The sequence below is a fragment of the Myotis yumanensis genome, unplaced genomic scaffold (genome assembly GCF_028538775.1).
Source record: "Myotis yumanensis isolate MYYU_CA2020_CCGP unplaced genomic scaffold, mMyoYum1.0.hap1 SCAF_3, whole genome shotgun sequence".
NCBI lineage: Eukaryota > Metazoa > Chordata > Mammalia > Chiroptera > Vespertilionidae > Myotis > Myotis yumanensis.
In genome coordinates this window covers 76767978-76780044 of record NW_027223754.1, presented here as the reverse complement: position 1 = coordinate 76780044, position 12067 = coordinate 76767978, and positions in this window count along the sequence as shown.

The following is a 12067-nucleotide window of genomic DNA, read 5'->3' as shown; positions in this document are numbered from 1 at the left end:
AAAGTAAATGGCAAAAATACCTCAAAATAAAATTTCAATAAATATATTTTAATAGCTATTTTAGTTTTTTTTATAATATGTTTTATTGATATTTTAGAGATCGAGGAAGGGATGGAGAGAGAGAAACATTGATTGGCTACCTCCTGCACACACCCTACCAGGAATCAAGCCTGCAACCAGGGCATATGCCCTGACTGGGAATTGAACAAGTGACCTCTTGGTTCATGGGTCAATGCTCAACCACTGAGCAACACCAGCCAGGCTGAATAAACATTGCTAATTAAATGATGTATTTGTCCTTCAGACAAATTGATAATATTATTAATAATATTATTTTAGACATTACCAGAAAATATAGCCATAACACTCAGATGAATTTTTGATCCGTTGGATAAATATACACAAAAAGTTTTGACTATTCTAAAAAGTTTCTGAAACATGGAAAGAATGGGCTAAAATATAACAAAATATTGTCAAGGTATTATACTTAGTTCCAAAAAGCAATAACTGAAAAAAAAGAGATAAAATAATATCTAATAAATTTTAAAACTTATTTTTTAAAAATACAGAAATGCAAACTCAATTCTAGTTACTCATCATTATTGGTGGTAATATTCTACAAAGTTGCCAGGAACACTAAATTAGTAAAAACTGAACCATTGTTCCTAGATAAAATACTGGTGTGTTAGGTCCCTGTGACCTTCTGGTCCTATTTATACCAACTGATCAATATGCAACCTTGTTTACCTGATTCTGTTTAAAAACAGCTTATATTCTTCTTCATTGTTACACATATAGTAGTATCTTATTGACTTTAACATTAAAATCACAACCAATAGCACTGTAACCTATGCCTGAATAAAGCTAATCTAAGAAATAGTTTCTCCATAAGGCCAAAAACAGCCTTTTTAAAATTATTATTAAAACACTAGATAATAGGTCAGCACTTTTCTTGATGGTCATTTTAAAAAATGAAATAACTATCAACAAAAACAAAAGAATAAATCTGTGAAAAGCATAGCATTACATAGAACAAGAGAAGAACATTTGATTACAGCATGAAAGCTGAAATAAGGCAGAGAACAACCTTATTCAGCGTCAGCTGGGAACCTGCGTACAAGGTGATGCCCATTTCCACTGGTGTGTGCCTGAGCACACATGACATGCAAAAAAGCACCTGAGTATTGATTTGCAGTTACAAATAAATTTTAGCCTGCAGGTGAATGATCAAATACAGAACCTGCCAATCATGATGATGTGTTGTATATAATTTTAGACTGTCTAATTTTCTTCAAAAGTACTCATGAGGATATAATAACTAAGAAAGCAAGCAGGTTCACAATTGTTCATTTTTCTTTATTGTTAGTAGAGTATCAAAAAGGTAGTGATTACTGTCCTATAAATTAGTCAAATTTTGAGAGGCTTCTGATATTTTTGGAGTCTGATGAAAATTATTTCACTTCATCACCAGAATAAATGTCCATGAAAATAATATTTTACACATAATTTTATGTAGTTCATAAGATTTAAAGATGACATAATCACACTATTATAAGTTCCCTTGACTTATAAATCTGCAGCAAGCTGTAGTGAGTACATTTATAAAAGACTATAAAAATAAAAATACAAATAAATATAAAATAAAATAAAATCTTAAAGCTATAAAGCATGGCTCAAAAAAAGTGGGGAGAGTTAAACAGGATTTTTTAGAGTAGTCTGCTTTTATACTGAAATATAACATATGGAAGACACTTTATTCATTTCTAACTAACAATTCACATGACAGAACAAGAAGAATTAATGAAGGAAACCTACAGAGAACTATAAAAATGATCTTTGCCAACAGAATTACCCAACTGTGAGTTAACCACCTCAGAAAGTGGGTTATATATCTGTCCCTAAAGTCTCAAAACATATGAGTAATTATTTGTTGGTGATGCTGAAGGTCTTAAAATAATATGTGATATTTAGACAGACTACTTAATGCTGAATATATAAAATCAGAGATTCTAAAATTTATGAATATTAAAATTTCTTTTTCTTTAAGTCATATACTAATAAGGAAAAAAAGTATTTCACAAGTAAAATAGTGTATTTCTCTTATGAGAATGAAAGTTCAAAATAATGAGTTAATTTTTTAAAATTCTAGTTTGTAGCAGTTATATCATTTAACTATGTTTTGTGTAAGGATAAATTTACTTAGAGTTACATGGTTACCAACCCAACTTTGAAAGGCCAAAACTCAAATGGTCATAGTTTAGAGTAAAAACTTTTATTGACCAAGAAAGCACCAACCAAAAAGATGGGAGATCTAATTCTCAAATCCATCTTACAAAACCACAGAATTCAGGCTTCTTTTATATCAAGGAAGGGAAAATGGGAGAAGCTGTTTTTGTACTAGTATAAATTCAAGTCCCAGCAGAATTACTCTGATTAGCGTATTTAAAGCAGGGGCAATGGGAATAAAGGAGGCTAGAATAAGATGAAGTCAGAATCCTGTTCTTAGGGATAATGGTTTTAGTTTTTCCCCAGAGTATGATGTTGGCTGTAGGTTTGTTATATATGGCCTTTATTATGTTGAGATATGATCCCTCTATTCCCACTTTGCTGAGAAATTTTATTAAAAGGGTGTTGGATTTTTCCAATGCTTTTTCCGCTTCTATTAATATGATCATGTAATTTTTGTCTTCCAATTTCTTTATGTGGTGTATCATATTTATTGAATTGTGACTATTGTAAGAGCTTTGCATCCCCCAAATAAATCCCACTTAGTCATGGAGTATGATATTTTAAATATATTGCTGGATCTGATTTTCTAATATTATATTAAGGATTTTAGCATGTATGTTCATCAGGGATATTGGCCTGTAATTCTCTTTCTTAGTAGTGTCTTTATCTGGTTTTGGAATTAGGCTAATGCTGCCCTTGTATAAAGAGCTTGAAAGTGTTCCTTCCTCTTGGATTTTTTGGAATAGTATGAGGAGGATAGGTCTTAGTTCTTTGAATGTTTGGTAAAACTCCCCTGTGAAGCCTCCAGATAAGGGCTTTTGTTTGCTGGGAGTTTTTTTATTATTATTACTGCTTCAATTTTATTAGTAGTTATCAAACTATTCAGGTTTTCTGATTCTTCCTGATTGAGTTTTGGAAGAAAACCATTTCCCTTATGAACAGGAATAAGACGGGATGTCCAATTTCACCACTTTTATTTAATATAGTACTGGAAATCCTAGCCACAGCAATCATACAAACAGAAAAATAAAAGGTATCTAAATTGGAAAGGAGGAAGTAAAACTGTAATGATTTGCAGATGACATGATAGTGTACATAGAAAACCCTGAAGACTCCACTAGAAAACTACTAGATTTAATAAATGAATTTTGCAATGTAGCAGGATACAAAATTAACAAATATAAATTGATGGTATTTTTATACACGAATAATGAACTCTCAGAAACTAAAAAAAATAAAATTAAAAAAGTAAGGTACTCAGGAATAACTTAATCAAGGAGGTAAAAGACCTGTACTTGGAAAACCACAGGTCATTGAAAAAAAGAGATAGAGGAAGATATAAAATAGTGGAAGAATATAGTGTGTTCATGGATTGGTAGAATCAACATCATCAAATTATATATACCACACAAAGCAATATATAGATTCAATTCAATCCCCATATTTCACAGATCTAGAATAAAGACTTCAAAATGTTAGATAGAGCCAAATAGCCACAGCAATCTTGAGAAAGAAGAAATAAATTAGAGGAATCACAATACAGATATCAAGTTATATTACAAAACCACTGTAATCAAAATAGCCTGATGCTGTCAAACGAATCAGCATATAGATCAATGGAACAGAATAGGGCCCCCAGAAATTAATCCAAGCCATTATGCTAAATTAACATTTGACAAAGGAGGCAAGATCATACACTGGAGATAAAACAGTCTCTTCAATAAATGGTGCTGGGAAAACTGGACAGGTACATGCAAAAAAAAAAAAAAAACTGAAACTAGATCACTAATTTACACCACATACAAGAATAAACTCAAATTGGATAAAAGACTTAAATGTAAGTCATGAAACCATAAAAATCTTCGAGGAAACCATAGAAAGCAAAATCTCAGATATCTCTCAAGCAATATGTTTGCAAGTACATCTCCTATAGCAGGGAATATTAACGAGAAAATAAGCAAATGGGGTTACATCAAAATAAAAAGCATATTAAAACAACAATGAAGTATTATCTCATACCTGTCAGAATGACTATCAACAAATGATAGTGCTAGTGAGGATGTGGAGAAAAAAGGAACCCTCATATACTGCTGGTGGGAATGCAGACTGGTGCAGCCACTATGGAAAACAGTATGAAGTTTCCTTAAAAAATTTAAAGTAAAACTCCCATTTGATCCAGTGATCCCATTTCTAGGAATTTATCTTAAGAAACCAGGAACATCAATCATAAAAAACATATGCACTCCTATGTTTAGAGAAGTGCAATCTAAAATAGCTAAAATCTGGAAACAGCCCAAGTCCCCCATCAGTAGATGGATGGATAAAAAAACAAAACAACCTGTGGTACATTTACAACATGGAATACTATGAAGTTGTAAAAAGAATATTTTACCATTTGAGATAGCATGGAAGAACCTGGAGAGTGTTATGCTAAGTTAAATAAGCCAGTCAGAGAAAGATCAGTATCACATGTCCTCATTCATATGTGGAATCTAATAAATAAAATAAACTGATGAACAAAATGGATTGAGGAACATAGAAGCATGGAACAGACTGATGGATCTCAGAGGGAAGGTGGATCAATTGGGGAACTTGTATGCATATATGAACATCCCATGGACAAAGACAATAGTGAGGTGGAGGCCCTCGGAGGGGTGGTTGAGGGATGGAGGCGATCAATGGGAAAAAAAGGGGACATATCTATAATACTTTCAACAGTAAAGATAAATTAAAAAAATAAATAAAAATATGTAGTCAGAGAGACCAAGCATTTAACTCTGTCACCAAAATATTCCTAGACCCAGTTCAAGAGAAAACTCCCTTTTAAAATAGTTTCATCCAAATCAACTTCTCTTGTTTATTTTTAATATAAATGATATAAAACTAGTTACATTTATTAGTACTGAGATAACAGCTTAATTAAAGATAGTCTCCATTTTATAAATGGGTAAGAATAATATCTTTAGTTATATTAGACTAGAGGCCCAGTACATGGATTCATGCACTGGTGGGGTCCCTGGCTGCAGGGCTTGGGCTGGGTAGGGACCCTGAGAGGGCTCCAGGGAGTGTCCAGCCTGTCTCGTCCAGTGTCAATTGGCCGGACCCCAGCAGCAAGCTAACCTACCGGTGGGAGTGTCTACCCCCCTAGTGGTCAGTGCATGTTATAGCAACTGGTCGAATGGTGGAACCAACGGGTCTGACACGTAGCATATTAGGCTTTTATTATACAGGATACTTATGTCTTTTTCTTTCTGAATTTTTCAATATTATTTTTTTTTGCTTAAAAGTTATTTGTAGCCAATTATCTAAAGTAAAATTCAATTTCATTATTCTTTTTCAAGTTTTTTCATAAGTCAAAAATGTGACAAATCATAAAATACTAGTTTCATAATGCAATAGATATTCAATAGGATATGTTCAGCTTTTATTGAATACAACATTCATTAATTATTCCAACTATCTATTTGAATTTCCTCACTGATGGCAATTGTGGAATTGAGGCAAAAATTCTCTGAAAAACTGTAACTTGGATTGGCAGTCAGGGGAATATAAATATGTCGCTTTGATAATCTTATTCAAAAATTTTTCTTAGCATAGAAACTCAGTTCTTCTTTTTTAAACATGTTTTTATTGATTTCAGAGAGCAGAAGGAGAAGAGGAGAGAGATAGAAACAACATCAATGATGAGAGAGAATCATTGATTGGCGGCTTCCTGCATGCCCCCTATTGGGGATCCAGCCCACAACCAGGGCATGTGCCCTGACTGGGAATAAAACTGTGACCTCCTGGTTCATGACCTGACACTCAATCACTGAGCCACACCAGCCAGGCCTCAGTTCTTCTTAAAGATATTAAGACAGTAAAATAAAATATTAGTTCTCTTAAAACAGAACTTAAAAACAGAAAGTAAAATCTTAATGATTAAAATATATTTCAAAGATATTTTCTGTTAATATTAGGTCATTAAATCTGAGAGAACATTAAATCAAGATTATTATATATTTGTTGTGTAACAATGAGGAAGTATTTTATTTAATTTAAAATATTTCTGTCCTTCACCTATATACATAATTTAAAAACCTTTAACATTGCCCTGACTGATTTGGCTCAGTGGATAGAGCGTTGGCCTGCGGACTGAAGGGTCCCAGGTTTGATTCCGGTCGCATGTACCTCGGTTGTGGGCACATCCCCAGTAGGGGGTGTGCAGGAGGCAGCTGATTGATGTTTCTCTCTCATCAATGTTTCTAGCTCTCTATGCCTCTCCCTTCCTCTCTATAATAAATCAATAAAATATATATTTTTAAAAACCTTTAACATCTGAGGAAATTATGAGAGGATATGTTCTAATGTATAGCCTTCTATTGAGAAATGTATCCCTTTTCACACTTAATACAATCATATGGACAACATTGTGGATTTCTTTTTATTTTATCAGGAACATAGTAGAGAGAGGTTGCTGGTTTTGCAGAAGTTGTCCTTCTAACAAGTAATCAAGCACTATTTTATTATATAATAGACTATATGTCCTTTAGGTAAAATTATCCAGAGAATATACAATGAAAATAATCCTGAAATTTATGGGGAAATGATGAATTATTTCATTCATTACATTTTTCTTCCACTGTGTGTATTGAAAATCTGCTTTTAAGATTGGTTATATGGTTGCTGCAGGATGAACTATCTTTTGAAACTAGGCCTGAAGGCCTCACTTCCTAGATAGCTGTTGGTCAGAGACTTCTCTCAATTATTTGCTATATTTACCTTCTATGATATTGTGATTTATAAAAAATTTACTTGGTCATTACCAAAACAAATATCATTCATATGCATTTGCACTTCATTCATAGGTCCTGGCTCACAACTCCCCCAATTCTTGGAATTTTTTAAGATAAGATCAATGGAAGCATCTTTTCTTATAATATTTTATCTCTTGTCCTCAGTCCCTAACAAGCTTTAGAGACATAAAAGTGAATACATATCTTTTTATTTATAACAAGTTCCTTTCAACCACAACTGTCAGGGTTAATGAAGTGACTCCTGGAAATCTCTAAGGAAAGGTGAGCTTGTCCCTGTTGCCATAGGAACCATGTTGAATAGAGGGTTGGAAATCTCAGTCCCTTCCCCTGATTTCTGAAGAGCAGGGAAGAGCTGAAGATTGAATCAATCACCAAAGGCCAATGATTTAGTCCAGGATTTAATGCCTATGTAATGAAGCCTCCATAAAAACCCAAAAGGAGGGGGTTCAGAGAGCTTCTACATAGGGGGATCAGAACATTTCCATATGCCACCCTGTTGAGCCCTGAACTCCACAAAGATAAAAGCTCCTTTGTTCAAGACCTCACTCTACGTCTCTCTTCATCTGGTGGCTGATTTGAATCATTTAACATCTTTTGTAATAAACAAGTAATCTAGTGAGCAAACTGATTTCCTGAGTCCTATGAGCCATTCTAGCAAACTAAGAAAACCCAAAGAGGAGGTTGTGGGAATATCTGATTGATAGCCAGTGGGTCAGAAGTACAGGTAATAACCTGGACTTCAGATTGGCTTCTGAAATGTAGGGCAGTCTTGTGGGACTGAACCCTTAATCAGTGGGATCTAATGCTGTCTCCAGGTAGATAGTGTCAAAATGGAATTGAATTGTAGGACACCAGCTGGTACTTGGGAATTGCTTTGTGGTGTGAAAAACAAACCCCACCCCCACCCCTGCCACACACACATTGGAATTGCTGACTAGAAACCTTACCTCCCCAACGTGATCACTTGTTTCAGCAAAGCCAAAATGAGACTGCTAGCAAGATGGACTTCTTATAAACTAATTATGGAGGAGACATCCATTCAAAGTTGAGATATTCTAAGAAACAAGTTACTAAAGATATCTATAATAATAAAAGCATAATATGCTAATTAGACTGGACGTCCTTCCGGATGACCTTCTGGATGAAGCCGGGGCTAAGAGGGAAGCCAGTGCCGGCAGCCCAGGGGAAGGAAGGCCTACTCTTGTACGCATTTTATGCATAAGACCTCCTCTAGTTACTATATCAGGTTGAGAATACCAGGAGTTGAGCCTATGGCAGGGGGGCATTTTGGAAACTACCCAGCAAATTATGCATCCAATAAATATGAATTAAATGTCTAATATACCTTGGTACTATTTTAGGTGCTGGAGATACAATGGAAAACATAGATCAAGTATCATGCTTTATAGAATTTAGTCTATCGTAGGAGTAATATATCATATTTCTGTTTTAAAGTTTTCCATCTGGGCAATACAGAAGAATGGTTAAAGGAAAGTCTTGGAGAGCAACAGGATGGCTATTGTAACCCAGGTTTAAAAAGGTAGGGTTGAGATAGAGAATTTACATTAGGACCACTCTTAGCCTTGGGCAATTGGTGTCACTACCAAAATAGGAAATGTCTAAAGGGATGGAAGTTATAGGGTAAAAAGAATACATTATTTTGAATTTGTTGAATTTTAAGCTTATGGTTGTCAACTGGACAGTTAATTTCAGAATTTCTAAAATTCTAACCTAAATACACTCTAAATCAAATCAAATGATACTGCTCTTTAATATGTCCAAATAAATTTTATTAACACACATCCATTCAAAGTTTATGTTGTATTCTACCTTATTTTTCCATTTTCTGTTTGTTTTGTTTTCTTTTCATGCTTATACTTCTCCCTAACCCACATTAATGGTTACACCCACAGTATGGATTTAATATATGTCCTCTTAGTATATTTTTCTCAATTGATTTATGTAATAAAAACCAACATGTAGATAAAAAATGCACTTCAAAACTACCTTCTAGGAATGAATATTCCATCTACTCATATGTCCTTAAAAATATAATTCTGGTTTCAGATTGTGCATATTCAAATTTATATTAACATTATCACAATTTTCTCATTGTATTTTTTGTACTTTTTTCATTTAGTCATGTTATTAGATCTCCCCAAATATGAACATCTAGTTAATTGCTTCTGACTGCTGCATAAATTTTTATCAAGTATATGCATATTTCACTTTTACATTCATCTAGTAATGAGTGAACTAATATCTCTAACTCTTTCTCAACATAACATTTTGGTAAACACCATAAATATGACTTCTTATAGATGTGTCCCAGAGGTTTACTGGACTAAATAATTTGGAATAGTGTTGCCAGTATATACGATACACCTACAAATACTTCATTTTAATAAGTATTTCCAAAAAGCTCTTTGACAATTGCTATGTTCTCATCTGAATTATTATTTTTACTTTTTAATCTCTGCTATCTGATGAATCTACAGAGTTATCTAGTTGTATTTAAACTTGTTTTTCTCAAATATAATGACCTTCCATCTCTATTTATAAAATTATTAGCTATTTAAAATGTATTTTTACCTCTTTTGTGGCAACTAGAGACAACAAATATATCTATTATGTGTATCTTCAATTTTAGTAAATAATACCTGTTTTCTAAAGCAGTATCATCTATTTACAGTCTCACAAGATTGTATGAATGGCCCACTTGTTGTTCCATATCTTACTAATATTCTCCCCCAGTTTCTTCCCAATCTTTGGCTAACAGTTCTCTCTGGCAACACACACACACACACACACACACACACACACACACACACTCACACACACATATTCTCTGGTTATCCACATATCCACAGAGCAATGGGATACAACCATTTCTAAAATACCTGCAAATTTATCACTGTGTATCTGTGCGTGTGTGTGTACATGTGCGCGCGAGTGTATGCATGCATGTGTGTGTGTGTTTGCATGCAAGAGAGGGAAAAGGGGAGAGAGTTATTAATATGTGTCATCTTAAGGATTCTGTTGGATTCAGGGAATGATGTCAGAAACTCATGGTAATTTTTCATATCTTTAAGGAAAAACTCAAATATTATTTTTTAATCTTTCAATTCTATAAATATTAAATACTGTCACTCCCTCATCAAGATGATGACTTCTCCACCTAAATATGATACAATTTAAAATCTCCTTCCTTCAAATGTATTCTTTCTGAAACCAAATAGGATCACTTTCACATAAACTCAAAGTACTTTTTCTTTAATATTTACTAAAATATATATACAAATTATGTATGGCAGACTTGATGGCTTGCTTCAACTTTCTTGTTTATATTTTCTAACTTACATGCCCCCAAACATATACTAGTTTCAAATAATATATTTGGAAATTTGTGAAACAATGAGAATTGCCTTATGCAAAACTAGTTTCTAGAAGCTAAGTTTGTAGATTAGAATATGCCAGAGAGGAATACCTTGGAGGCAACTTGACTAATACTTTTGAACAGTTTCTTTGCCTGACATAGGATGTGCACTTTGTTCTTATTTGTAGCTTCTCCACATTCATTTGCATTAGCAGCCTTGATTCCAGGGGTTGTTATGATTCTTAGCAGTGCAAGTCTCTGCAGGGTAATCCACCAAAAGGTGTAGATGCTTCTTTCAGTGGCATAAAGTTTTGCTATAGGATGACAGTTCACAGAATATGACCCTGCTATGTTTGCTTTTAGTAAAGTAGCAAGACTCTATTTCATTGTTAGGAATCAGTGTTATGTTTATTTAAAACGACCTTGTAATGATTTATTTAAATTATTCATTAATGTAAGAGAAGCTAATAAGTTATTTTTATCATGTTTTTACTACAGATAATTTTTGTGATTTAGAAAATATTTTAGTATATCCTTCTATAAAGTTTTCTAAGACTGCCTGACAATAAGAAAATAACTTTAACATATTACTTTAACATATTACCTTAAAGAAAATATTATTGAGGTAATTTTAATTCAATAAATTATAAAATCACACAATTATATAACTAATTTGATGTTAAGAAATTACTTTGAAATTTTTGTTTCCATGTGTGCTAAAGATGTAATTTTTCCACGTTTGAAAATTTTTTTGAAATTTTTATCACAGGTATATACATAAGTCCAAATTCTTCAAAATGTATACATGAAATATGTGCAACTTTTGTATATTAGGAAGCATTAAATTAAAAAAAATAAGCCACTATTTTGACACAGGTTAGATGGTCCATCATTTAAAAATCCAAGTTATGGATCATTTGGTCCTTTTGTGGTACTGGTAGTAGAATGACTATATTATTTTCCAGTGACTACTATAATATATTACCATCAACTGTGTAGCTTAAAACAACAGCACTGTATTATCTGAAAGATCTGGATGACAGAAGTCTAAATCAAGGTCTTGGCATGGTCACAATTCCTACAGGTTCTAGGGGAGAATAATTTATTCTCCTCTTCCAGCTTCTGGTGATTGTCAGCATTCTTTGCATTGTAGCTGGACCACTCCAATCTCTGCCTCTGTGTTCACAGTGCTGCCTCCTTTTATGTCTATCAAGTAACCCTCTGCCCCACTCTTATAAGAACACTGTATTCAATTTAGGGCCCACCAGGCAATCCATGATAATCTTTTTATTTCAAGTTCCTTAACTTAATGATCTCTGCAAAGAACCTTATTCTAAATACAGTCATGTTTAGTTTAATGATGTGTAGTCTGGATGAAGAAACTCCATTTGGATATTGGGATGAAGATCACCAGTAAAAGAAGGAAGTTTGGGAGCATTATCAACAATAAAAAGGATCTTGAAAGGTATGTTATTCATCAAACTGCAATTCTCCATTGTGCTGGCATAGCAATTCAGGAAGGCATCTTGACAAAGAAGCCAGGTAATTCACGTCTTACTGCTCCTGCAGTGCACTGGTGGTGTGTGCTCACTGATATGCTTGAAGGCCCTGGGGTTGTCACTGTGCCAGATCACAAAGGGTTTCATTTTGTCACCTGCAACAAACA